This window comes from Mustela lutreola, chromosome 2 (assembly GCF_030435805.1).
Source record: "Mustela lutreola isolate mMusLut2 chromosome 2, mMusLut2.pri, whole genome shotgun sequence".
NCBI classification, from domain to species: domain Eukaryota; kingdom Metazoa; phylum Chordata; class Mammalia; order Carnivora; family Mustelidae; genus Mustela; species Mustela lutreola.
Genome location: NC_081291.1, coordinates 36,347,229 through 36,373,941, shown reverse-complemented (window position 1 = coordinate 36,373,941; position 26,713 = coordinate 36,347,229). Strand labels below are relative to the sequence as shown.

The following is a 26,713-nucleotide window of genomic DNA, read 5'->3' as shown; positions in this document are numbered from 1 at the left end:
GTTGCTGTGTTATAAATTGTTAGGGATATGTGTTCAGCCCATCCACGGTGAGCCCTTAGGAAACCCTGGAGAAAAAGAGAGGAGGGAAGGAAGAGAGGGAACAGGAAAGACTTAAGGCCCAGCTTCAGCCTATCCTAAGAATAGGATTCTCAAGGCAGGTGTAGGAATGGGTTGATTTAGCTAGTCACCCTCCCTACCAGTGATATTGGAAAAGTCTGCTTTAATTGCCATTACTGGTGGAGGGTGGGGGCTACTGGCCTCTAGCAGGAAAAGGACATGGATGCTTCCCACCCTCCCACAGGACACAGGGAAGGTCTCACAACAAAGAACTATCTTGTTGAGACTGTCATTCAGTGCCCAGGCTGACCTCAATGCTAGGGGAGAGTGTGGGCTTTTAAGCCAGTCACTTTTAGTCTAAATCTCAGCTCTGCTCCTTACTGAGTGCTTTGCTTTCCTCATCCGTGAAATGGGAACAACATGAACACCTGCCTCACAGGGTTGCATGAGTATAAACCAACATAACACATGCATAGGGGTTAACATTGAGCCTAATACATGGTAGAGTCCATATGTGCTACCGATGATAGTATCTGGCCATGATGGTGTCTTTTCTTGGGAAATCACCCCCTTTCTGCCTCAGTAATTATGCAAATATGGTTTCTCCTAGAATACTCCCTCCAACTTTCCACCCACCACCCACCACCCACCACCCAACTGCACTCACTACCACTTCTTTGAACTCAATGCAAAGATTAGTTCCACTGAGAACATCTCCTCACTTTCACCACTGCTTGTTTTCTTGCCTTTCTACGCATTTTCTCATACACGTGTATCCACAGATCTGCAACCACAGGCAAACTGAAAGCTTGGTCAGGGTTAAGGTGAGCCTTATTGTCAACAACTGCTGTAGGTACACTATAACTGTTGCCTGAATGAATGAAGAAAGAAGTGCATTACCTTAAAATTAACACTAAAGGCAAGTACCAAGTTCTACGGACATAGGCCGAAGGGGAGACCCATTTGTTTTTGAAGAATTCAAAAGCTTTCTTAAATTGCAAGTTGAAAGGTTGAATTTCAACAGGCCATGATGAAGGAAAAGCATTTCACTAATGTGAACGTTTGGCACATATTTTCTTAGAACAACGTTTTAGTTATTTATAGTGTAGTTTTAGATTTATAGGAAATTTGTGAGGATGGTACTGTGAGGTCCCATATGCCACACCCGATTATTTCCTATTTTTATTCCACTAATATTAACATCTTATATGAGTATGCTGTTTGTTAGAAGTAATGGATTAAAACTGATACATTATTATTACTTAAAGTCTATGCTATATTCAGATATCCTTAGTTCGTACCTAATGTCTAATTTTTCTGTTCCAGGATACCATCAAGGATGCCACATTATATTTAGTGGTTTTATCTCCTTAGGCTTCTCTTGGCTATGATAGTGTTGCAGACATTCCTTTCTTTTTGACGACCTTGACAGTTTTGAGAAGCATTGTTCAGGTTATTTTGTAAAATGTCCCTCAGGTGGGATTTATCTGATGCTTTCCTTATGATTAGACTGAGGTTACGTGTTTCCCACAGAGGGAAAGTGCCATTCTCATCACATCATATCAAGGGTACATACTATCAACATGACTTACCACTATTGAAATTGACCTTGATCACTTGGCTCAGATAGTGCTTGTCAGATTCCCCCACTGTAACATCACTCCTCCCTGCCTTTCCACACTGTCCTCTTTGGAAGGAAGTCACTAGGTGCATTCCACACTTAGGGAGTAGAGAGTTATGTTCCACCTGTCTGAGGTTACAATATCTACTAAAATTACTGGGAATTCATCCGCATGACAGATGTGTCTCTTCCGTCCCATCATATTCAATTATTTATGGACCCACAGATGTTTGTTTTACACACTGAGTTATAATCCAGAACTACATTATTTATTTTGTCCCTCTGAATAGTCCAGCCCTGGCCACTGTGAGCTCCTTCAGTTGGTCTCTGTGTTCTGTCTCTCTGTATTGCCCCCCCCACACCCCTTTTTTGAGCACTTCCTTACTTTCTGACTCTATAAGATGTCTCAGGCTCATCTTACATATTTCCTACCCCATCACGAGAACAGATTCCTCTAAGGAGCTGGTCAGGGCATTTAAAAAAGGATGTTAGCATAGATGGAACTAAGGAGCTGAAATAGGATTAAATTGGAGAAAGATGCCCTCTTGGTGTGATTACTTGGTGTGATTCTGTTTCAGTGAGGCACTAATGGGGATTTTGAAGCCAAGAATGGATAGGATCTAGATACGGTTCAAGAGTAACCCCCCTCCCCCCAGCTGCTGTGTTAAGGAGGAATTGGGGAAGCACAAAATGGCAAAGCAGAAGAACCAAAAGGCCAACTCAAAGTTCTGAGCAGAAAGTAAGGGGGCTTGAACCTGGAACATGGGAAGAACATCATACTGTTGCTACATGCCCTTCATTGGGATGAGGGTTAATGAAACAATAGGGCTGTTCACACACTGAACTCCTCAACCCAGATTCCTGCAATCAGGTTGCTTTAACTTGTAATTGTCAGCTCTAAGTAATTGAGCCAGTTCAGTAATTGCTGGTTCTATACTTCATGAAAAAACCACCAATTTTAAAGTTACCACTTGGCTTTCATACAAGAATAGAGCAACATTTATGAGTGAAAATGGCACAAACTATAAAAAAGCTTCTAGGATATATCTTGAATCTCATTTACACTTAAGTCAATCTGATTTACACTTAAGTCAATGACAGACATGCGAAATCATCCAGATTATTGCCCTGAGTTAAATAATGTGGAAACTGAGGCAGCCACTGGAGGCCCAAAGTCAGTCTCTCCTACCACTCTTGTAGATGAGCCAAAGGAACAGTTCCGGGTCAGCTCAGGGCTCACTGATATTTACTGAATTCCAACTGGATGCCGGACACTGCACTTGGCACATCACCTACATTATTTATAAACCTCCCAGTAACTATAAAAGCTTTTGTCCCCACTTTACAGCTGAAAAGCTGAGACTCAGAGAGGTTGAATATGAATAACATGTCCCAAATTATGCAAATGTGAATCTGTCTGCTGGACTTCGAAACTCTGCTTTTGTGCATCTTGTCACAAGTCATCATTCTTTGTTGATAAAGAACTTCCAAAAGGAAGAGGACACTTTGCTTACAAAGGCTATCAAGGTTGAATATCCAATTCACTCTTCTTTCCCCAATTATACTCAGACCCTCTTGCTACCACCCTTTCTTCCGTCGCTCTCCTTTAGGGGTGCTGGTCTCCTTGGAGGCTACCACCTAAACATGGCAGGCGTGGTCCCTCTCAAGGGTCACTCTAAAAAGAGGCAAGCGTTGCTCCAAAAGAGATGCATTTGGTCTTCTTGACAAGTTGAACTATGTCCCACCTGGGACATGGCAAATCCATGCTCTCTCCACATCTTTGCGCAAAATGTCATTGTTTTCGGTCACACTTGACCACCCTATTTTACTTTATTTTATTTTTTAAAGATTTTATTTATTTATCAGAGAGAGAGAGAGAGAGGGAAGAGAGTGAGCACAGGCAGACAGAACGGCAGGCAGAGGCAGAGGGAGAAGCAGGCTCCCTGCTGAGCAAGGAGCCCGATGTGGGACTCGATCCCAGGACGCTGGGATCATGGCCTGAGCCGAAGACAGCTGCTTAACCAACTGAGCCACCCAGGCGTCCCGACCACCCTATTTTAAATCATAATTCTCTTAGAAAGCATTCACGATCTCCCTTGTTTTGCTTCTTGTCCTTACCCATGTCACCTCCAGAATATTTGCAATTTTCAATTACTGTATGTACCTTATTTATTTATTATCCTGATTGTCTCTATGTCTCCCCACCCCCCTCCCCAAAATAACCTCCTTAAGGACAGGAACACCTATTGTTTATTTATTAAACATTGTCTGGCATAGTATTATTAGTATTTAACAAGTGTTTAACAAGTGACACAGCTCCATAACTAGTGTGACAACTACTGTCATACAGGAGTTAACCGCCTGACTGCTTACTATGTTCCTGACATCATGATAAATACATTATAAACTTTTAATTTATTTTATGTTTACCAAAACCCAATGAGGCTATAGTTGCCCCCATTTTACAGGGTAGGCAACTGAGATCAAGAGCAGCTAAAAAACTAGCCCATGTTTTAACTACGCAGATACCTATTCTCTGGCAGCATATGGCCCAGAGCCAAGATCTTCTGACCTCCTCTGTAGTGCTCTTTAACCCAATACCACTCAGGCATACATGCTGACATTTCTCTGAGAAGGGGAGGAGAACTCAGTGACTGGATATTAACATGTGCCCCATTTTCATGAAAACCTTATGTATAAAGTCAGTGACCCCAGACCATGTCTTCCTTGGGCTGACAGATGATGGATTTGCACACGGGAAGCCAGAGAGGTGTTGCTCTAAATAACAAGCTCATCTGGTCTTGACAGGTTCAACTACAGCTTCATTTTACACCACCTTGTTAGGTATGCCAGTGTGGAATATGCAACCAGGTCCTGGAGCCCATAGGCCCCTACAATTTAGAAAGTCTGATTAGACCTGTCATAGCCAATTCTCTCTCTCTCTCTCTTTTTTTTTTAATTTCTCATTATTTTCTTTTCTTTTTTTTTAAATAATTTTTTATTTTTTATAAACATATATTTTTATCCCCAGGGGTACAGGTCTGTGAATCACCAGGTTTACACACTTCACAGCACTCACCAAAGCACATACCCTCCCCAATGTCCATAATCCCACCCTCTTCTCCCAAACCCCCTCCCCCCAGCAACCCTCCGTTTGTTTTGTGAGATTAAGAGTCACTTATGGTTTGTCTCCCTCCCAATCCCATCTTCTTTCATTTATTCTTCTCGTACCCACTTAAGCCCCCATGTTGCATCACCACTTCCTCATATCAGGGAGATCATATGATAGTTGTCTTTCTCCGCTTGACTTATTTCGCTAAGCATGATACGCTCTAGTTCCATCCATGTTGTCGCAAATGGCAAGATTTCATTTCTTTTGATGGCTGCATAGTATTCCATTGTGTATATATACCACATCTTCTTGATCCATTCATCTGTTGATGGACATCTAGGTTCTTTCCATAGTTTGGCTATTGTGGACATTGCTGCTATAAACATTCGAGTACACGTGCCCCTTTGGATCACTACGTTTGTATCTTTAGGGTAAATACCCAATAGTGCAATTGCTGGGTCATAGGGCAGTTCTATTTTCAACATTTTGAGGAACCTCCATGCTGTTTTCCAGAGAGGTTGCACCAGCTTGCATTCCCACCAACAGTGTAGGAGGGTTCCCCTTTCTCCGCATCCTCTCCAGCATCTGTCATTTCCTGACTTGTTGATTTTAGCCATTCTGACTGGTGTGAGGTGATATCTCATTGTGGTTTTGATTTGTATTTCCCTGATGCCGAGTGATATGGAGCACTTTTTCCTGTGTCTGTTGGCCATCTGGATGTCTTCTTTGCAGAAATGTCTGTTCATGTCCTCTGCCCATTTCTTGATTGGATTATTTGTTCTTTGGGTGTTGAGTTTGCTAAGTTCTTTATAGATTCTGGACACTAGTCCTTTATCTGATATGTCATTTGCAAATATCTTCTCCCATTCTGTCAGTTGTCTTTTGATTTTGTTAACTGTTTCCTTTGCTGTGCAAAAGCTTTTGATCTTGATGAAATCCCAATAGTTCCTTTTTGCCCTTGCTTCCCTTGCCTTTGGCGTTGTTCCTAGGAAGATGTTGCTGCGGCTGAGGTCGAAGAGGTTGCTGCCTGTGTTCTCCTCAAGGATTTTGATGGATTCCTTTCGCACATTGAGGTCCTTCATCCATTTTGAGTCTATTTTCGTGTGTGGTGTAAGGAAATGGTCCAATTTCATTTTTCTGTATGTGGCTGTCCAATTTTCCCAGCACCACTTATTGAAGAGGCACAAGCCAATTCTCTTGAATCCACAGGTTTATATCTGTGACCAACCTAGCCATAGTCAACCAAAGCAAGTTCATCTTCCAATCTCTCCAGACCATGAAACCCTGGTTCACTGACTTATGTTGGCAAAATAAAAATATTAGACGATTTACAGGAAGTAGCTCAGTTCTTTTATAACCACAGGGAGATAATTTTTCAAGACCCTCTGCAACTGTGGTCTTACGAACCTATTGTCCTCATTAGCAGGCTGCTTGAAAAAGGGGACTAGAAACTAAAACATCTCCCAGCTTTGTTCCTGATGCATAAGGGTCATCATAACCCTTTCTGGAAACTGGAAAATTATTCCTTTAAATCTATTTTATCTGCATTTTAAAGATTACCTAGTGCACTGTCCTTTCAAACCTAACTGCCAAGGTTATTGCAAAATCATAATGATAATATTTGTCATGTAAATGTCTTATAGACTTTGCTTTGGTGCCAATACCAATCCACTCCTAAATTTTATCTTAATCCAACTCAAAATGATTTCAAGCCGAGCTATGGCCTCTCAAAGCAGTCATTTAAGTGCTCAGAAAATTGAGCTTCCTTTTTTGCTTACGGATTATCTGGAAAATGGCTACTTTTCTGGATTTCACACTGTATCTATAGTTCCCACAAATACAATGATGAGGTGACCTATTAGCTAATGGTAAAGAATGTGGCGTAAAGAATAAGCCAGTATAAAGGTTGTCTGTACTATTGAGATTTTCCAGATTATTGCTAATACCATTACTTGACTTTGTCTATGGGAAAACATCTTAGATAAAATATAGGAAATTTGCCTCGTACCTTAAATCTCATTTTATAAGAGGTCCTATTGTTCTTTTAGATTAGAAGGTAAATGCAGCAATTACCCAGCTAACACAGGTCAGTTGAAAACCATTAGATCTGTTAGACGAACATCAATTCCTGTTCTCCCTTGACCACAAATTTTCTAAATGACGCCTTGCTTCTCACTCCCTTTGTCCATGTTCACCCAAGTGGCAATGGCCAAGGCCCCTGCAGGGAAGCTCCACGGGGTAGCTCTCCACTTTCTCTTCTGCCTTTTCTCTTCTGTTTGTCAGACCTCTGAGTACATTATCAAAACCTATTTTTAACAGGAAGAGAAAGTTTCTAATATCCAAAAAGGGGGTGGGGTGAGAAAGACAGTATTTCAAGATTATTTCTGGCAGCAGCAGTGCTCTCTGAGCTGGAGAAGTTAAAAAAATGCCAAGCCCAATATGCTTCTAGCAATGATCCCTCCTTCCCAGCTCAATGCATCACTGTCTTGCTCGGCACAAGCGAGGAAACACAAAGAAGATGAATTGCTAAGGCTAACGTTTCTCTTAAAACAAGTCCCCACTGATGACAATGCTATGTCAAGATAGAAAGAGATGATGAGGTTAGAAATGACTGGCAAGCAGGTGGCCAAAAACTTGAAGGCTGGCATCTCGAAACAGGGTCGGCTCCCACAATGGTCATCTAAGAGAGCTCATACCAAGCCACTAGATTCCTCTGGGCTACGAGCTGGGTCAGCCATTTAAGAATGGGCACTTATGGGAAACTGCTAATGTCTGATCCTTTTCACCTGCCTGGGAATTTGACGTTTAGTAGTTGAGTGTGGTTTGATGGCCTCATGTCAATGACGAAGCATGGCCAAGCAATTCAAAATGATCACAACACCAGGTTTTCTGGGAAAGGAAATGCTGGGGGAGAGTATAAAGTTGGAATAGAAGAGAATCATCTTAAAAATAAGAAAAGAGAGAATACAAGTCTAAACCTTATACTTTATTTTTATTTTATTTATTGATTTCTGCCCCCGGACTCATCACTCAGGTATTCTTTAGGTGTCCTTGAACCATACTGACAGTTAGATGCCCCTGCTATATGATTCTACAACCTCACATTCTCCCAGAATAATATTCACAATGTATTATTTTGACATTTCAAATAATCTTTTGCTTTTCCTGTAAAGGGTAAAGGCAGCAATTTTTCTTTTTTATCACTCTATTCCTAGTACTCAGCTTGGAATCTAGCCTATGTTTGGTCTGTAAATATTTGTTGAATGAACCTCTTCCCCAAAGATTAGCTTTGGATCCCCATGGTATGATCTCTTCACAAGCCAAACTTCTCTTTTGCAGCGTATCTCTTAGCAGGAATGTTTGGTTCACTGCTTGTCTATCCTGCTGGGCTGGACACTCCGTGATAGCAGGACCACATCTTGTTTGCTTCTCTATCTCTGGTGCCTGGCATAAGAGTAGGAATTCACATGTTGCTAAATGACTGAAGGAATTAGGAAGGAAGGGAGGAAGGAATCAGATGAAGAAAGAAGGGAAAAAGTGAGGGGGAGAAAGAGTAAATAAAGAGGGAATAAAAGAAAGGAAAAGAAGAAAACAGTAAAAATTAATCTTCCTTGGGGGATCTTTTCCTATTCAAATCATCATTATGTGATCTTTTAAGAAAACGAACTTGAATGATAGATGTAGCTTTTGGCAGGAAGTGACCTTTTAATATACCTTCTAGAAAAATTGTCTTGGAACTTTGGTTTGGGGTAGAGCCAAAAGGCACAAAAGACAAGCTTTTTCTTCTGCACAAAATGACTAGAACATGAAATAGCAATTAAGAGGAACCATAAGGAAACTTCAGTCCTCATTAAAAGTTAAGCCAGGACATATCTGCTTCTGGTTGAGGGCAACTTTTGGAGGAAATGAATAAAACGTAATCAAGGAATGTTAAGACTGACATCATTATTCAGATCCTTCCATTTTCACTTCATTATACACGGTCCCTCTCTTTAAAAGCTGTTATGTCTAAGACAAAGCACAGATTTTTTTTGAGATTCACTTTTATAGGACGTCGTGATCCAGGCCTTATAAATAGTTCTCTTGGAATGTATTGTAGTGGATGTCAGAAATGCATATTTAAGACTCTGTTAAAAATGCTTTATTGACCCAGTAGACTGGAAGGAAGCTCCAAGTGTCCCTGTCTGTAAATCACTGACAAGAGAGACACTAATGGATCCTTAAGCATGTTTTGGTCGAGGAGGACAAAATGGCTGCTTGATTTGTTTATGCTTCAGATTAAACAAATTACCATCTCCTCCCTCCTAGGGCTCTGGAGTATGTAGAAGACAGATGAATGTAGGAATAAAGAACAAATTCGGGGCTGGGCAGTCCTGTTTGAGGCAGTATATAGTATCATCAATAAGATCACAGATTCTAGAGTTAGGTTGCCAAAATTCAAGGTCTGGGTCTGTTGCTTCCAGTCATTTTCCATGCTGTGCCTCAACGTTCTCATCTATGTGGATAATAATAACATTAATTTCAGCTGTGCTGAGGACTAAGGGAGTATGAAAATTAAATAAGTAGAGGCAGTTATAATAATACCTCCACTCAGAGTGAGCTCTGAAAGGTATTCTGCTGTTAGTAATACTGTTGGAATCAGGAATATGACTGAGAAAAAATTTGACCCTTTCCAGGTTTTCTTTGGTTTCACGAACATGAACCATTCCTTACACCTGTATCCCTACTCTCAGTCCAGACCAATGACTGGGAAACATTTAGACCCTATTATTCCCCTAAAATGAGATCACTAAAAGTAATGTAAATACGGCAAAAAACTCATCACCCATTCCCCAGATTTCTTCTTTTTTTTTTTTTTTTAAAGGAAGAAAGGGCTTATGGATATGCTGAAACTCTACCACAGAAATCATTTTTAAGAACAGCTCTAACAACATGGAAATAAATTTTACCTAAAGATACACCAATGAGCTCATAAGAAGAACACCTTTGATTCTTTAGTGTTCTTTAAATAGTACAGAACTTTGACTCTTTCCAACAAGGTTGCCTTGGATAGCAACAGCAGGGGGGCAACCCAAGTGATGGTTTAGATATTCGATGATGAAGAATAAATAAGTTGTATTCTACTTTTTGGTTGAAGGCAAAGGTTAGAATAAAATGGGGGTTTTATTTATTTATTTTTTAAAAAGAGTTTATCTATTTGACAGACAGAGATCACAAGTAGGCAGAGAGGCAGGCAGAGAGAGAGGAAAGGAAGCAGGCTCCCTGCTGAGCAGAGAGCCTGATGCGGGACTCCATCCCAGGACCCTGAGATCATGACCTGAGCTTGAGGCAGAGGCTTTAACCCACTGAGCCACCCAGGCGCCCCAAAGTGGGGCTTTTAGAGGAAAAGCTATGTCCACTGTTGCCGTCTAAGGCACTACACTCATCTAGGTCCTACTCAGATCTCCAACTTTTTCCCTAAACTGGAATCCCTGGGCCGGCTGGGTGATAGGTTATAAGGATTTTCTTCTCCATTGTTAGCCCTCAAGGCTGGGAATGAATGGAAACAGTTTTTAGCACAGACAGACAACCCTATTTTACATGAGCAACTCCTCTGGCTATGTTAATTTCCTGAAGATTACGTGAAACACTGACCTGGAAGGTCAAATATGTTAATATTGAAATGATATTTCAAATAACCTAATTTGGGTTACTAGCTGGGTGACTAGGAACAAGTTGTAATCTCTAATCTCTGGTCCCTCATAAGGAAAGTGCACATTTCTATAGGATATTAGAATTAGAAATGTGTGCATCAGTACACCAAACAGCACTCAGAAGGCAAACAATAAATAAAAGCCAATTCTTATGGTTAACATAAAAAAAAAATGAAACCCAGTTTTAAAGACAACACTGGAGGCAGTTTCTTCTTGCACAAGTTTTGATGGAAGAACAGAATCGTGAAAGGCTGAAAGATGGAAGAACTTACCTTTCAGCCTCCAGGACCTCATGTCCTATGCCTGAACCGTTCACGCAATGGTGGATCTAATCGTGTTTTCTTTGTTGAACCCTTGCCTATCTGCGCCTACATCTTTATTCATTTTTCATTTATTTAATGGCATACAACTAGTAATTCTCTCTGAGTTCAAAGTCCAACAACAATTATACACTTGTTTTATTCACTTGAGATTCTTCTATTATCCTTTGCAGGTTGAGTATAGTGGATGTTAATAGGAACATGGATGGTAATTATACATAAAGTCCATTAGGAAAACAGAAAAGTCCAGCCACAAAATAAAGCAGACAGTGCAATGAATCCAAATCCATCACCTCTAAGCCATAACTGTTCTCGGACATTTTTTTCCTCAAGCTAAACAACAACAACAACAAAAAGTGTCCAAGGAACATCATTTCTGACTTGGCTGAGAAGTAAAGACAAGAAGGTTAAGATACACTCTGAGATAATCAAGGAAGAAAGGGACCATAATATACTTTCCTCTGAAAGAAGTATTCTCACTTTAGGGGCTGATGCCCACCAGTGGGTCCCCCTGCTGTGTCAGGAACTGGTCTTAAATCGCAGGCTCTTCCTTTAGTATCTGTTTAGCAGATATGGATATGAATAACCATATCCATCCGTGGGCTAACGATGGATTAGCTCCTAATTGAATTCATAAGCATTCTGGAAATCTGTTCCACAAACATTAAAATTAACACTTTGCATCCACTGGCTTTTATCATGAAGACTTTTGTCAGGATGCAGTCTCTGCAGAAGTGAGGGCTGGGGTTCCTACAAGTCCCAAGATGGTCCACATGTGGGGCAATGGCTAAGAGTACAGTGTTTAGGTTGGATTTGGGAGCTCTGGTGGCTGAGCTGAAATACTGCCTTCTCCTTTTATTAACTGTATTAACCTCAGGAAAATGTCTTAAGCTTTTCATTCTTAGTTTTATCGTCTGTAAAATGGGGAAGGTAATAGTGCTTTCCGGATGAGGATGTGAGGGCTGGTGTGTGAACACTGGCAAAGCACTTAGAACAGTGCCTGAAGTGTAGAAATAATGCAATTTCCTGCTATTAATATTCTTGTTATTATTCGTTTTAGCCATGGCAGCCATCAAAACTACTAAATGACTGTCTCTGGCTCTCTTCCTCCTGGGCTTACTGGTATTCTTAGCCCCCTTGTGGGACGTGGAGCCATGTGACTATTTCTGTGTTCATATAAGTGACTTATCACTTCCAGGCTGAGTTTTTAAATCCCTGTGCAGGACTCTCCCAGGCTCTCTTCCGGCTGCTGTGACAACCCAGAAATAGCTTAGATCGGGGGTCCGCAAACTTTCCCTATAAAGGTCCAGATAGTAAATCTTTTTGGCTTTTTAGGCCATCTGGTGTCTGGGGTTAATTACCAAACTCTTATTTCACTACGAGAGTATCCATGAACAATACCTAGACAAACGAGTGAGGCTGTCTGCTGATAATATATTTTATCTTTGGAAACTGAAACTGGAGTTTCATGGAGTTTTTATGTGTCACCAAATATTCTTTTGAGGGTTTTTTTAGCCACTGAAAAAGGTACAGACTGCCCTGAGTTCACTGGTGGTGCAAACCAGATGGTGGACCAGATAGGACCACTGGGCTGTCATTTGCCCACACCTGTTCCCTTGTTTTTAGATGGTGTTTGCTTCAGCAAGTCTAGTCGTGAGTGACTTCTACAAACACAGCTCCCCTGTCGAACCACGAGAGGCATGGTGCTTGATCAAGAAATACAACTTGGTTGTTTCCAGCCAATAAGATTGGGGGATGGTTTGCTGGTCAATCTAGATGTTAGCCTAATCTGCCTAATAAATTATTAGAATAATAAATTATTCTTTAGAATAATAAATTATTATTCTATTTTATTATTCTACTAGAATAATAAATTATTCTTTCATATCATTTAAGTCAAAGAAGTCTCTTACCCCCATAAGAGCGTTTTGATAACTTCTATAAATATGTTTAGTGGTAACTTGGGGCAGGGGGGCAGTGTCTCCAAGGCTTTCACCCGTGAAATACAGTCTTTCAAATCTGTACCTTCCTCGGAGAACTAGAACAAGATAGAGCCGCTTAGCTTCCTCTGTGCGTATACCTCATCTGAGCCAAGAATCTGGCCCCTGTCAGCTTGATATTTTATCGGGTGAGCTGAAAGGTAATAATAAAAGGATATATTTATTTATATGATGAGATTGTGGTTCACACTCACAGCCAGAGAGAGCAGAAACCACACATTTAGAGGGAAAGAAGACAAACAGAAACTCTGATTTGTGTTACACATTGTAGAAGTCATTAACTATGACTCAGGTAGAGAAACTTATTACTCCCCTTTTTGACAGTGATGACAATTTAATAGTATTTGACTCTACTGAGTTACATACGGTGTCCAGAGGCACTGAAAGGGACTGTTTATCAAGATGATAAACAAGGTTTCATTTCATCCCTGGCTGCATGGATGTGATCAGAAGTCTAAGGCCACCCGAAATCACTTAGTCGGGCCACCAGGCAGAGGAGAACCTACTTGGGATCATCTGCACTTGAAATGAGCCTCACTTAAGGGACCTTCTCTGCGCAGGTCAGCACTAAGCAAGGTATGTGTGCAGGAGTGTGTGAGGACCGGAGCTGGCGGTGTGGACCTGAGGACTGAGGGAAGGATATTAGTCCTACTCAAAACCCCACTCTCTGGGAATCCCATACTTCATAGGTTTTAACAGAGTTAGTTTTGCCTTCTGGGTTGGGGAAAGCAGGCTGGATAGATTTTCAACACATCCAGGACTGTAGAACGAGTTTGTATGGGTAGGTATAATAAACCCTTAGAAAATAAATGGTTTTTCTTCGTGTTATCACTATTATTTCTGTTAGATGTGGCAGCCATGGAAGCCATTAGTCATGTCTACACTGCAGTACGTCCCTGTTCTTTCTGCCTGCCCAACAGACATTCCCACATCTACTGGTGAATCCTTCTTGGTTTTCTAGGAGAAGCCAAGGGTCTTCTTTCCTGTTCCCAAATCACAGAGTTTTGGAGATGCTGATTCTGTCCCCAGTCCAGGAGAAGGCACAAGGCTTAGGACTAGCAAAGTGGACCTGACTTCTCTTAGATTGCTATAAGGGCTGATACCTGGCCTAAGCCATACACAATGAGAACCAACTGTAAAACATTTATTCCTGAGTGAAGGAATTTTTTTTCTACAAGTTTCTGATAAAAAGCTGTAAGTTTGGAGCTAGGCACTATCTTAGTGTCATGATAAAAAACTTCAGATAAATGGAGTCAACACAGAGGGAAGCCAAGTGGAAAAGTGCAGTGTTAGCAGGCACCATTGATGGTGCTGCTTGATGCAACTATGCCTGAAGGTGGAAGCTGAACTTTAGCCAATACACGCCTTAAAAAAAAAAATCACTTTAACTTATATATTCTGCTACTTACAATAAAAAGTATCATGAAATACAGTTATAATCTAGGCATCAAAAATTATCTGCAATTACTATCTGCAATTATCTTTTATTCTTTTCTATGAACTTTTTTATAGGCAGGTCACTATGTTAGGTGCTTAAACTGAACTTGATACCACCCTAACTGCCACCTCCTCAGGGAAGCCTTCCCAACTTTCCTAATTAGGTCACTCATATCCTCCCTCCCATTCTTAATGCTCAGAGCACTGTGACTCTTTTCCCTTTAGCACATTTATAACTGAATTTAACATGTGTTCAACAAATACTTTTCATGACTGTCTGTGCCCTCTAATTAGTAAACAGCCACATGAAGCAGGGGCCATAACTGTTTTCATTGATCGTGGCATCCTGAATGCCCAGCACAATGCCTAACTGGGGAAATCATGTTGCTAACTCAATACTTCTCTTCTTTTTCATAGAACTAGAACACTAACTTTGAGCAGAGTGACCAAATGTCCACACACTCAAAAATATTTTTCTCTTCTATTAGCAGTGGGTAGAAGCATGACATAGTTCTTATCACTGGGCTACAAATTAAAGTCTGGTAAGTCTACCTAGGGAGACTTTGCCTTCCTGACATATTAACTACCCCTTTCTATTTACCATGTTCTCCAACCTGCCTGAAATGCAGGCTTGCCGGCTGGAACTACAGTAGTCATAGTGTGCCAATGAAAGAAAGAAAGGCAAAAACAAAACAAAACAAAACAAAAAAACAAACCCGGAGAATCAGAGAGACTCCAACCTTGAGAGTTTTTGGCCACTGAACCAATGTCACTAAAACCCTACTTTCAATCATTTTCTTGTATGAGAAAAAAAAATAAACCACATGGCAATCTGTTTCACCTACCCATCAGTTGGGGTCTCTGTTACTTCAAACAAAATGTAGTTCTGATACATTGGCCCATGTTAAGATTTGACAGAGAGAGAGCGAGAGAGGGCAGAGGGAGAGGGAGAAGAAGGCTCCCCACTGAGCAAGAAGCCCAAAGTAGGGCTCGGTCCTGGGACTATGGGATCATGATCTGAACTGAAGGCTCACACTTAACCATCTGAGCCACCCAGGCACCTGAGGGTAGAACTTCTAAAAACAGACTTAAGAATGGAATACAATATAATTACTCCTGTAATTAGACTACATTATGTGGCAAGGATGAAGGGACGTCCCACCATGGACACCCCCATCTTTATCTCTGTGTAGGGTCTTACTAGTATACACTAGGGAAATTCTCTCTTCTTTGCTAGCTTTGAAGAAGTTTCCATGGCACAGACGTGCAGGTGGCCTCTATGAGCTGAGAACCACAAGGAGATGAATTCTACCAACAACCTAAGGGAAGCTGGAGGCAGATATTTACTCAAGGCATCCTCTGATGAGGGTCTGTGTGTCCATCAACACATACTGTCTGGTACATATTCTCACAAATGATGAGGGATTAATTAAGTAATTTCAGGTAAAGAGATATCTATTACATTTGGTGTTGGATTCCATTTACCACAGACATCTTCCAAGAATTAACAGCGTCTATAAGATTTGTATGAATGTGAAAACATATGTTTTGCTCTTTAAGAATCTGTTCAGGGAAGAAGAGTACTTAGTAATTTCACTTTATAGCATCGAAATATAACTCTTTGTTCTAAGTTGTGAGAATTAGGTCAAGGGATGTGGACTAATCAGGGTAATTGTTCCTTATCAGGATTGAAATAATAAGCAGAAGCAAAAAACTCCTCTTGACAATCTTCACTTGTAGAGACTTAGTTTCTCAAAATGCATTGTGGTTTTGTGACTACCCTGAGAATTCTTGGCTGAAATACTGGCTTTATATCTGACTAATGGGCAGATATCGGCAGGTCATTCTAAATTCCTGAACCTTAATTTACTTGTCTGTAAAGTGGGGATAATGGTGACTATCACCTTCAGTAGTTGAAACCCTCTGTTCTTGCTTGCCTATGACTCACCTTAACAGCAACAGATTAACAGCATTTAATCCTTTGGGGACTAACCACCCCACCTTAGTTTCAGTCCATGGCATACCGGTGAACAAAGTCTCCAGGGTGAGATTGTGACCTAATGTAGGCCAAACAGCAAAGTCCATTCCAGTGACAAAAAATGGTTTGAGGATGAACCCGTGATCCAAGTAGGGTCAGTCAGACTAAATCTGAGAGTTAGGTGGAGGTATGGGGTAAAAAGCAGCTTGCTTTCTGCTGGGCTGGAAGATATTGGCTGACCTTTGGGAAGATTCTGGGTGAGACTGAGCTGATAAGAAGACAAGTAGAGAGAAGCCATAGCAAGGGACCCAGCCCTCATGACATGTTTGAGCTGCCAGATTCAACATGGCAAACTCCACCTTTGAACTTTTTAAGTATGTCAATACACCCTCTGCTTTTTATTGTATGTGCATAGGCCATTGGGGATTCTGTCCTCTGCTTCTCACACCACATCTCTAACTCTGATATCTAACAGTTCAATTCAGTTTTGACACTAACTACTTAGAGTTTGCACAGACCTACAGGTTGAAAGGATCAGTCCCCCAAGAATGAGCTCACTTCAGACACCAGTCACAAATGGGGTGCCCGAAACACCTACACTTCTGTCTGACTTGGTGATAAATTTAGAGATTCCCAAGACCCATTGTCAGGTTCAGTAATTTGCTAGAATGGCTCACAGTACTCAAGAAGACAGTTTACTTACATTTACTGATTTATTATAAAGGGTACAACTCAAAAATAGTCAAATGGAAAAGATGCGTAGGATAAAGTATGGGGGAGGGGCAGAGTGTTTCTGAGCGGACCTTCCACCCAACTGCCCAGCACCTCAATATGTTCACCAACCCAGTTCTCCAAACCCTGCCATTTAGGTGTTTCTGTGGAATTTTCATTACGTACACAACCGATTGAATCATTGGCTATTGCTGATGAACTCAACCTCCAGCCCCTCTTCCCCCTGGAGGCAGGGGTGTAAGGTTGAAACTTTCAACCCTCTAATCATGCACTCAGTCCTTCTGGTAATCAGCCCCCACCTGGAAGCTACCTAAGAACCTTCAGCCAACAGTCATCTCATTAGCATACAAAAGACACCCTTGTTACTCTGGCAGTTTCCTAGGGTTTTAGCAGCTGTGGCAGGAACAAGAGGCAAGGACAAAATGTCTTTCTAGAATTCCACAGGAATTAAGTTTTAGGGTTCTAACATTATACTTCACAGAGTCTTTGTGGGGACTAAATTTAAAAATGCACACAAAGCATTAAGCACAGTGCCTGGGACATAATAAGTCCTCAGAGTGAGGAGTCATTTTTGTTGCTATTGTTGCTATTATAACTATCATCCTATCCTTTATTATGATGTGACTGGAATTTTGTTAAGCTAATATGCATATGGGTCTATAAGTACTGTTGAATATCTACAAATTTACTGAGAGCAATTGAGCAAGAATCAATTTTTTAAAGATTTTATTTGTTTATTTGAGAGAGAGAGAAGGAGAATAAAAGGAGCGGGGCGGGGTGGGGGGCAGAGGCAGAGGGGGAAGGAGACTCTCCTTGAGCAGGGAGCCCTATGTGAGGCTCAATCCCCACACCCTGAGATCATGACCTGAGCTGTAGGCAGACAGTTAACCTACTGAGCCACCCAGGGCTCCCAAGAATCAATTTGATACTGATTTTCTGTGACTTCTATTGTAGGTGAAGTCCAAATAACTCAGCATATTGATCCTCAGGAATTGATAGTTAAACAATCAGCTGAACTGACTCATCATCAACTGGATGGTTAAGGTTGCGTTCTTAGGAAATTCCAAGCAGCAGAGCCATGACATGATTGGCAAAATACTACAGTGAAGTCTCCTGGGCTCAGTAACTGCCAAGCATGGATTCAAATCCCAAATCTGCTGCTTATACATCATGTAAAACAGATCTATTTCTTAATCGCTCCGAGTTTTGTAAAACAGGGTCATAAGAACAACTTCTTCAAAAGGTATGAGGAATAAATGCAGTAATAAAGCCTGACTCAAACTGTATAACACCATAGTCATCGGCACTTCTCATGTTTTAATTACATTGACTGATATGAACAAACCAGTTCCAGTTAAAGCAATGCAAAGTGACCTTAACATTTTTATGGTCAAACAATATTGACCAACAGTCATTTGAGCAATGTAGAAGCAATGTGTAGAAGTAGGTTAATTTAAACATTTAAGTTATGTGTACTAAATGAGAGACATTTTCCCACCTAATGTAAAAGAATGCAATCTTTGAGATATTAAACTATTCTTTTAGATTAAGTTAGACAGAAAGAATGAGTGACCCTGCAGTGAGAAGCCTGGAAAAAAAAAAAAAAAAAGGTCATTCTTCTTTGATTAGATGTCAGTTTGTCAGCAAACATTTAATGAATGATCATTTGAAAAAGCAGAATATGGTTACTGAAGAGTCAAGTTCCTTCAAGAAATAGTCATGTAGGTTAACGATTTTAATGAAATAACATCAGGGAAAAGCTGGCCAAAAAGAACATAAATTTCAACCTGAGGCTAAAGTTTTCTTCTTCACAGCAAATTATTTTCAGGTTAATAGGGTCAACCTGGGGATTGCAGCTACTGAGGAAGCCTCCTGGGCTCATAACAAGGTTCTGCTAGAGTCAACAATGCACAGAAGCATTTGGAAGAAGCTATTTCCAGGTGGTATATGTGAACAGGTGAAGTCTTCGTGGCAAGGGCCTTCAGAGAGAATGCCTTTCTCCTATTTTTCTCCATAGGTTTATTTAGACATTTGTGTCCACCTAGAATGGTTTCCATCCTCTTCAACCATTTTTCACCTTCCAATCTCTCACCCCCAAACCCACCACTTTTTCTTTTCTTTCAGCACATTGTTTTAGAAAGCTCAGAAAAACAATATAAAACATAGCCAAAGGGTACTGCGTGGCTTGGTTGGTTGAGTATCTGACTCTTGGTTTTGGCTCAGGTCGTGAACTCAGGGTGGTAGAACTGAGCCCCACGTTAGGCTCCACACTCAGTGCAGAGTCTACTGAGAATTCTCTCTTTCACCTTCTCCTGCCCCTCCCCCCACTTGCACTATATAATTAAATAAATAAGTAAATAAAATCTTAATTAAAAATAAAAAAGGCAGACAAGAGAACAGATTCGGATCACTCAAGGTACAGTTTTACTCCCAGTTCTGGTATTTGACTGTGGAATCATTGGTCAATTACTCCCACCTTCAGTTTCCTTATCTATTAAAAGGGTTTATTTTAAAACCCATGGTTGGGGGAGGTTGGAGAGACAGAAATCACAGTGGGTCACAATTACCTTAGAAAATCATTAACTCCTTCACTGGACTGGAGACATGCCTACCATGTAGGAGGTAACGAAATTTAAGAGGAAGTAGAGAATAGGAAACACAGGACGACTAGCTCTTGCCCACGCACTCCGGGCAATCCCAAGAAGAATAGTGAGGGTTAGCACCATGTAAACTCTTACTCATTCACTGTTGGCTCCAGCTCTCCCCTCCTCAAGAACAAGCAGCTGAACTGAGGAGTTCAAAGCGTGCGGACGAGCACTCCTACTCGAGGTCTTGTAAGATGAGAGAAGAAAATCAATTTCACTCTATTATGATTTTATCTTAAATTTCAGCAATAAAAAAATTCTGTGGAACTTTATGTTCTCTCAGCCATTTAATTTAAGTACCTGCATAATGCCCTCAAGTTTGCCATTTGGCCTACAAAGCAGAAACTAGTTCTGTCTTGCCCTTAACAGAAAAAGTTTGCCAATCTTTTTTGTAGTTGAGTTCAAACCCCAACTCTTTCCTTATGCATCTGATAAGCGGAGTGAGGGCAGAGAGAAATTAACTTTATTTATTTATTTACTTACTTACTTACTTACTTACTTACTTGACAGTGAGAGAGAGAACACAGGCAGGGGGAAAGGCAGGCAGACGGAGAAGGAGAAGCAGGCTCCCCGCTGAGGAAGGAGCACGATGCCAGGACTGATCCCAGGACTCTAGGATCAGGACCTGAGCCAAAGGCAGAGACTGAGCCACTTAGGCATCCCAGAAATTAACATTTTTGCTGGTAAGAGGAAAAAAAGTCTGATTTGCCCCACTCCTCCTTCATCTCAGACAGTGTGCTTGAAGTTGTAAGATCAATCATGACCATTAACCCTGGGAGATCACAGTGGCTTATCTTTCAGACTTCAGTATTTTTAATCCTACAGCACACTTAAGAATTAGTTTCTGTTATTATCCATTTTATAAATAGGAAAACTGAGACTCAGGAAGATGTACCCCAGGGCACAGTTAGTAAGGTTTGGAATGGAGTCTCTAGTTTTCTATATATCGATATTCACGATAGTGAAGTGATACAAAATTAGTGTTCACTTTGCTCTAAAAATGTTAGCACTGATTTTGTGCAGCGAATGTCTGGTAAGTAAGCCACAGTGGAGTGGACAGTAAGGTAGAAGGGAATGTACAGAAAGAGACATGCTGTATGGAAAAATTTCTAGAAATTCAAGTAGAAGAATTACAATTTTACACGTCCTTATTTTAGGCAGAAGCTTTAGGTACTGAGGCATGGGAGTGACTTTTGCCAGTTCCTTTACACAATCATTAATTCATTCAACAAATATTTTGATGATTACCTATTGTTTGCTATCACTGTGCTAGGCAGGAGGATACAACAACTTAAATATCCTCAAGGTATTTACAGTTCAGTGGGAAAGACAGACCAATTTAAAAAAAAATCCAATATGGTGATGTAAATGCTGATTTTGATACACACCGGAAAGAGGACCTGACTCCAGTTTGGTGGGAAGGGGAAAGTTTCTAAATGTCTTAGAACCTGAAAGATGAGGAAGATTTTCTCAGCCAATGGCACAAAGGAGAACCAAAAAATTTCCAGGAGTCTCATTTAAAGAGGTTTTGCTGTAAGCAAAATGGCAAGCAATCAGTGTGGCAGAAGATTCCTGTGGTCACATTGGGGGAAGGTGCTTTAGAGAGGAGAATAAGAGAAATGGTCAAAAGATAACCTGGTGTAAAATTCTTAAAATTCATGTTTAAAAAGTTCTCAGTTTAAGGACACCGAGCAACATGAGATTGTTTAAGCTTGTGCAGAACATTGTTACCCATCTTCTGCGATACACCCAAGGATAATGAATGCATTCATCCAAGGAATGTCCACGAATGTTCTGAGCTGCTTTAATCAGAATAGGCCCAAACTGGAAAGAACTCAGATGTTCATCAACAGCGGAAGCAGACCGTGGAGCGCGTCTACGTGGAAGACCGCACCGCAATGAGAAGAAGCCGCCTACTGCTGCACACCAACAATCAAGGAAAGCGGCCAGACGTCAAAGAGGATACTTATATTAATGAAACTGTTTATTTTTAATTTTTTTCAACTTTCTAAAGTTTTATTAAAAGATTTAACTTATTTGTCAGAGAGAGCGCACACAAGCAGGGAGGGCGGCAGGCAGAAGGAGAAGCAGGTGCCCCCACTGAGCAGGGAGCCGGATGTGGATTCGATCCCAGGAGCCTGGGATCATGACCTGAGATGAAGACTGACAGTTAACCAACTGAGCCACCCAGGCACCCCAAGTATATTAAGGAATTTAAGTGAAGGCTTTTTATATTTGTGTTTTAGATAAGACTAACCTGTGGTGTTAGAAGTTAGGAAAGTGGTTACCTTGGGGGAGAGAGAGCAGTGAGTAGAAGGGGTCTCCAGGGAGAGCTCTGTGAATTGTAGTATCACAGATGAGTTCAGGTAAAGAAAATTCATTGAGCTGTTCACTCATGACTTGTATGCTTTTTTCAACATACAGTATGTTTCCATTTAAAAAATTATTTAAAAAGAAGCAAACACTGGGGGCACCTGAGTGGCTCAGTCAGTTAAGCATCTGACCTCAGCTCAGGGCATGATCTCAGAGTCCTGCGATCAGGCCCTGCCTCTGGCTCTCTGCTCAGCAGAGAGCCTGCTTCTCTCTCTCTCCCTGCCCCTCCCCTTACTCATGCTCTCTCTCTCTCTCTCTCACAAATAAATAAATAAAATCTTTTTAAAAAAAGAAGTAAATAGGGGTGCCTGGGCAGCTCAGTGGGTTAAGCCTCTACTTTCAGCTCAGGTCATGGTCTCAGGGTCCTGAGATGGAGCCCTGCATCGGGCTCTCTGCTCAGCAGGGAGCCTGCTTCCTCCTCTCTCTCTCTGCCTACTTGTGATCTCTCTCTCTCTGTCAAATAAATAAAATCTTAAAAAAAAAAAAAAAAAAAGAAGAAGCAAATAATGGAATCTTTGACTTTCCTATTTTATAATATCCCTACTCAACAGGGTTTTTACTCTAAAATAAACAAAAGAAATAAATGAACAAAAACAAAGACACTCACTTAAAACAAACAAACAAAAAAACCCCCTAAAGTTAATCTAATTAGTTTGGTAAAAATGATAGAAATGGCAGATATCCAGAGGTGATGAAGGCATGTAGGAAAAAAAAACCTCCTCAAACACAATTAGGAAATATCAACAGACACTTTTTTCCCTTAAGAATGGAATTTGGCAGTATTTATCACTATTTAAATGGACATATGTTTTGGCCCAGTGACACCAATTCCAGAAGACTTTTCTACCAGTTTCTTGCAAAAGTTTACAAAGCTCTATGCACAGAGATACTCAATGCAGCCTTATTCATGATAGAAAAATATAGGAGTCATTGAAGATGATATAAAAATGAATAAAGCATTTTTACTTACAAAGAGACCTAGCTGATGAAGATTTCTGTATGTTTTTGCTGATTCAAACAATCACCAATCCCTCCTCGCCAACATGAGCTTAAAAACCCCGGGCACATACCTACTCTGTTTAGGCTTAGAAAGAATAACTGAAAAATCAAGGCAAAGCACATCTCAGTCTTACAAGTATACAGAAGGTGGTCCTTGATCCAAGGTAGAGATTGTTCAGGCATATTTTCCAGGATAGCTATGGAAGGTGTTCACAGTGAGCCTTGCCAAAATGTGCCACTTTGGCATGTAGATAAATCTGAGCTGAAGATAATCATGCCCCAAAAGACACAGGAAGACTGTTTTACTTCCCCCTTAACTGCCCCCTAAGAATTTGGACAGAGGGCTGGTCCAGAAATAAACACAGGGAGGATGGACCAGGCATAAACGGGGGTGGGGGGGTGGGGGAAGTGGGGGGGTGGAAAGAGTGGGGGTGTTGGGAGGGTGGTGGGGAGCTCAGCAGGGCCTGGAGATCAAATTCCTCTCTGTGTCTCACTGTCTCTGCATGGCAAGACAAACATTTTTTGTCAAACGTCTGCTCTTCCCATCTTCCTGTGAGTTGTCCACCTCCTCTTGCAGCCTCAGACCCCATCTGCTTTCCCTTAGCTCAAGATGCATCCAAGCGTTAATTGCCTGTCTCAGAGATGCTCACGTCTTTGTGGGGCTCCTGTAACAGGTAGACTGCGGCTTGTTTTTCTCTGTTAATTTGTATTATGTCAACTTAATTAATAGATCACACAAAAGTACCCAGAAAGAGAAGAAGGGAAATTGTCGTCTCCCTCGCACTACCTGCAGTCGTGAACTTTGAAAACACAGAAATACAGAAAATACGGTCCTGATCAACACAGACAAGGTGCTAGGTGGCAGAAGTCATAATTTTATTTTTCATTGGGGGAGACAAACCACGAGAGACAGTGGACTCTGAGAAACAAACTGAGGGTGTTGGAGGGGTGGGGGGTTGGGTGAGCCTGGTGGTGGGTATTAAGGAGGGCAGGGATTGCATGGAGCACTGGGTGTGGTGCATACACAATAAATTTTGGAACACTAAAAAGAAATAAAATAAAATAAAATAAAATAAAATAAAATAAAATAAAATAAAATGTTATTTGTACCTTTTGGTCCATGGCCAGGAGTACTGTTCTTATTTTCCTTGTAGGAAAAGGTCATGCAAAAAATACAAATAAACTGACTTGTATTATGGTTTATTAACTCACACAATAAAAACCCCCTTTTCCAAACCACTGATGTACAACGATTCTCTTGGGCCAGTTTCCCAGATGAATATCACTTAACAATGCAAACAATTACAATCTAATTTTCTACAAAACAGATTTTTGAAGTAAAGCTAAAGCATCAATGGCTAATCACATGGAGATCTATATCCCATTGTGATACAATTGTTGGCTAATTATTAAGCTTTAGAAAGCCCATTCAAAAGGCTTCTCTTGCTGCTTAAGTTTATATTTAAAAAAAAATCAAACGGTAAGCTTTTTAAAAAGAGCACATCTTTATTAAGATTGATTTGGCCCAGTGGAGTTGTTTGCACTTTTTGGCATATGGGACCAAATGGGTCCAGAGGAACATGGCACAATGCAGATCTCGTTGGCATGCTATCCACGTCTGCAGGTGATGGGGATTTATTATGGGGAGCAAATTAACATGCTGGTGGGAAGTTCCAAACAGAAATTCTTAGGTGGGATAACGAGCTGAATACAGCAAGAAGGAAGTAATAGAGATAAATGTTATGTACTACATTAGAAAAAAGTCTGTAAATATAGATGGGAAGGAGGTTTAGCAACAGCAGTGGTTTAAAAAAGAGAGGTTTAAACTGATGATGAATTTAGAATGAGGCCTCTGTGTGATGTGGTTACTAAAACTGCTAATGTGCTTTTGGATTTCATTAATAAAAGTTTAGTACCTAGTTTAATGATTCCAACCATTTTTTCCCTTTAAGTCCAGACTACCTCTTTATAAAGCTAGGATTTAAATCTAGTGATTGTAATATGCATTTATTTGGTGGCATATCCTCCCCTAAGCCCTTTCTAAGAATCTTTTCCCCCCTCCCATATCTCTTCCAGCCAAGATTCCTTTGAGCCTAACTTTTGATAATGTCAGTTAAGACACAAGGAATTTTACTTTATTTCTAAAAATAACAATGTGCTGAAGTACTGAATATGCCTCTTCAAACTATATAGAGTATGCTTATTGTGTGACCAACGATTAATATTCTTTTATAAAATAACACAAGTACCTTTGGTGGGATGGGGAAAAGTTACCTCGAATCTCAAGAATTAGTTTTAATTTTATAATCAAGAAAGGATTTAGAGGGGTGCCTGGGTGGCTCAGTGGGTTAAGCCTCTGCTTCGGCTCAGGTCATGATCTCAGGGTCCTGGAATAGAACCCCATAGGGCTCTCTGCTCAGCAGGGAGCCTACTTCCCCCTCTCTTTCAGCCTGCCCCTCTGCCTACTTGTGGTCTCTGTCTGTCAAATAAATAAATGAAATCTTAAAAAAAAAAAAAGAAAAGAAAGGATTTAGATAACAAAAGGAATATAATTACTGTTTTTATATGAAACCGTATAGCTGAATGGAATACATATTAGAAATAACCTTCCAAGGCTGTGGTCTCAGAAAGCAAGCTCATCCACTAAATAAGAGAAAGAGAAAGAGAATTTTCATTTCACTGTTGGAAACAGCACAACCCTGTATGGTGATCCTTAACTATATGACAGAGAAATGACATCCTGTGTGAGAGGAGAAAGAAGACTCACAAAAGAAATAGAAAATCTGAGAAAAAAGACTGACCTAGTACACCCTTATTCTTTGGTTTCCCGGGATCAGCATAATGTCAGGCACAGAGTTATTTCTAAGTAAATGTTTGTTGAAGACTGAACACAAGGTAAAACCATACAAAGACTCTTCACTGAGACATAAAATTTCCATGATATAATGAAACAAATTCCCATGCATAAAAGTTCTCTGGATGCTATTACTTAATGTAAGAAAGCATTAGACCTGATTTTTATTTAATAAGTAACCCTAAGGAGACATTTTTAGATAACTGGAAAATTCTAAAAATCGTTCGACACACTAACCGAGTCTTTCATAATGTTTTGAAGGAGATCACCGTTGCAGAGTGAACTACGACTGCCATTTGGAGTCTAGCACAGAGGACATGAGATCTGTAAGAAACCAATTATCCTTGGAAATACAATGTCTGGATTCAGAGCCACCAGAATTTTTAATCCTGCCTTTAGCCAACAACAAAGACATCTTTTTGAAAGTTTGGATTTGAGATTCATTCCATCACACCCTTCTTGTGCTTAAGGTCCTCATACTTAGGAAAACGTCTATGTGCAGACCCCAAAAAAGGAACATTAAGGCACAGGGTGTATGGATTTAATTTCTGACTTTACATAGAAAATTTGGAGCACACATGTAGGGCAAGTGTATGTATTTCCATATCAAACCAACATCCACACTAAAGAATGATCTTTCTTTCTAAACTAAAGTTTCCTGCAAATTGATCTCATGGGGACGTGTTTTCCTAGGACCTAATTCTCATGCATATCATACATTTTAAAATGAATCAAAGGAAAATGGTATCTTCTTAAACAAAACAAGATGCTTGCAGGCAAAGCTTCAGACACATGGCATCCCCACTGGCTCCAAGTCTACTTATGGAGCAGATATCCAAGAGGCCAGTAGGAAAGAAAGACAGTCTGTAGCAGTACTTCATCAGTTACACAG

The 26,713-nt window shown here is 40.6% G+C and overlaps 1 protein-coding gene across 3 annotated transcripts in view; it reads right to left on the bottom strand.

Annotated features, from left to right (window-relative positions):
- Positions 1-26,713, bottom strand: part of TAFA1 (TAFA chemokine like family member 1) — a 514,072-nt gene that overhangs the window by 117,862 nt on the left and 369,497 nt on the right. The window lies entirely within an intron of this gene.